This window comes from Anopheles arabiensis (genome assembly GCF_016920715.1).
Source record: "Anopheles arabiensis isolate DONGOLA chromosome X unlocalized genomic scaffold, AaraD3 X_pericentromeric_contig0003, whole genome shotgun sequence".
Lineage (NCBI taxonomy): Eukaryota > Metazoa > Arthropoda > Insecta > Diptera > Culicidae > Anopheles > Anopheles arabiensis.
In genome coordinates, this window is record NW_024412081.1 from 715,001 (window position 1) to 717,500 (window position 2,500).

Consider the following 2,500-nt stretch of genomic DNA (forward strand, 5'->3'; position numbering starts at 1 on the left):
AGTAGACAAATGGGGCGAACTGAACCTTCCCCTGGTGGTTTGTTCGGCTTCGGTATTAACACCAACCTCTGCCTTTTCCACTCATCGGGGAACTTCGCGTTCTCTAAACAGCCTTGGTAAACCCTGCAATGCATCGGTTGCAGTCAACATACCAACTTTCAGCGCCTCATTCGGGATACCATCTGGTCCCGGCGCCTTCTTGTTGGGTAGTCTCCTGGCAACCGCAAGAATCTCATCATTAGTTACCCTTTCAAACTCTCGTGGCTGATCGATACGATATTCAGGCCACACCGTGTTTGGGTGAGTAGGAAAAGCTCGCTCACCACTTCCCTAAACTCGTCCAATGTCATGGTTCGGGGTCCAATCGAACCCTCGGCCACTTTCTTGAACGTATGATATACAATACCAAATGATGCGTTGTTCGCTGTTCCCAGGAACTCTTTCCACTTCCTCTGTCGGGTATGCTTGATCAATCGCTTGAGGGCATTCCGTGCCACCTTGAACTCGTCCCTAAAAGTAGAATAGAGATCAGTATTAAAAGCTCTTTGCGCTAATCGATCGCGGTGTTTGCACTCTTTGCGAAGTGCCTCAATCTCTAACGTCCACCAAAATGCACTCTTGTTAGAGTGTACCTCTTACGTTTAGTCATCGTCGCATTACACGCCGTGACAAGTATACGCATTAAGTCTTCGCTTGTTGTGACCTCGGTCTCAAAAGCGGCTTGCATCATAACTTCAAATATATCTTTGCTAAAATACTTGATGCTCCATCCCGTTATGGGTCGGGACAGATTACGCACGCTTTGCGTCTCAAGATCTATTCGTATTGCACGATGATCAGAGTTCATATAGCTAGATAACACCTCCCACTTAAATGATCTTGCTACGGTTCGGCTCGCAAAAGTAAGATCAACTACTGACGTGCGCCCTGGTCCAACATAAGTTGGGGTGCTGCCGTCGTTCAATAAAATTGCGTCAATCTGCGCAAAGGTTGATAAAACCAACTCACCTCTTCGTTTCTGGGTTTCTCCACGCTCGCCAAGTTGGTTGTTCCAACTTGATGACCAAGCGTTGAAGTCCCCCGATAACGAATTTGTGGATACCGGTTACGGCCATTACCGTGTTATCCAACATGTTCTGGAACTCTTCCATACTAAATCTAGGTGGCGCGTAAACGCTAACCACTCGCATATCACCTATGTCAACTATCATTAAACCCTTCAGAGCCTTACTGACTACCTTAACTGGTAAGTCCGCGTTAACCACTACCGCTGCTGTGTTATCGTCATTGCGTAACACTTTGACGTTGGTTGTTGCCAGATACGGATCTGCAATCAACACTATATCCGCAGATTCTTCCCTAATCGTTTGCCACATTAATTGAAATGCAGCATAACTATGATTCTGGTTATGTTGTAGCAACCTAACCATTATTATCTAATCGTTCGCCTACGGGGACACATATAACTGCCCGTTGCGTGAAGGTTCTGTGACCTCGTACCGCAATCCAAACACTTGACAGAGTTGGTACAAGCTTGCTTCTTGTGTCCACTCAAACCGCATTTCCAGCACAGATTACTTCTGTCTGGTTCCCTACAATGGTAGCTCGTATGGCCTACCTTCCAACACTTATAGCATTTCTGCTCTTCCATAACCTCGCGGATATGGCATATCGACCAACCAACTTTCAGCTTTCCCAAATTCAAGAAGCTTTGAAAGTCTGGCAGCGATACGTTGATCCGTGCCCACTGCGTACCGGCCGCGCGGCCTTTCTTCATTTTGATACGATCTGTTTCTATCTCGATGTTGAGCTGTGCTTTGACAGACTCCGCAACCTCCTCTGGGGTGGTAATTTCATCGAGATGCATGATCTCAATCATTTTAGAAGGAGCTAGCGTTCTCACTGACGCCTTGCCCTTCACCGCTTCCTTAACCTTTGGGGCAATTGCACTAGCAGAACTACCCTGCTTAAGTTCTAGCAACATGCCTCCATTCTGGGCCCGTCGGACCTTAGAGATTGTCTCTCCAACCGATTTAAGAGCATCGGACTGCTTCATTTCCTTGAGCAATTTCGCCAGCTCCTCGGAAGTGCAGTCCGATATCAGCAGAGCCTCAGGCCGCTTCCTGGGCTTATTCTGCTTCTTCTTGCTCTTCTTCTTCTTCCTCTTATTAATTCTACCCTCATTAATATTCGGTCCGTTTCTCGGACTTGGAATATTTTCCACCGCTTCCTAACAGAGGTCAACCTCGATGGTTGTTGTTGTTGTTGTTGCAATCTTTGCAACCCACTTGACCAGGCTGTTGGTCATCAGCCACTGGTCTTCTGCCTTTTCGCGTTTGCGGCCCGAATCCATCGTTACCGTCAAACGACGTTTGCGTTTGACGGTCGAGGACCTGCTGCATGCGATTTACGGCTCTGTACCTTCGAAATTCGGACATTACCTCATCGAGGAAGTCCATCATTACCGTAACTAGCGTAAAATGGGAAGACTCATCATCGA

At 47.3% G+C, this 2,500-nt stretch overlaps 1 pseudogene; it reads right to left on the reverse strand.

Moving 5' to 3' along the window:
- The window catches only part of LOC120907310, a 9,147-nt pseudogene that overhangs the window by 3,333 nt on the left and 3,314 nt on the right, over positions 1–2,500 (reverse strand).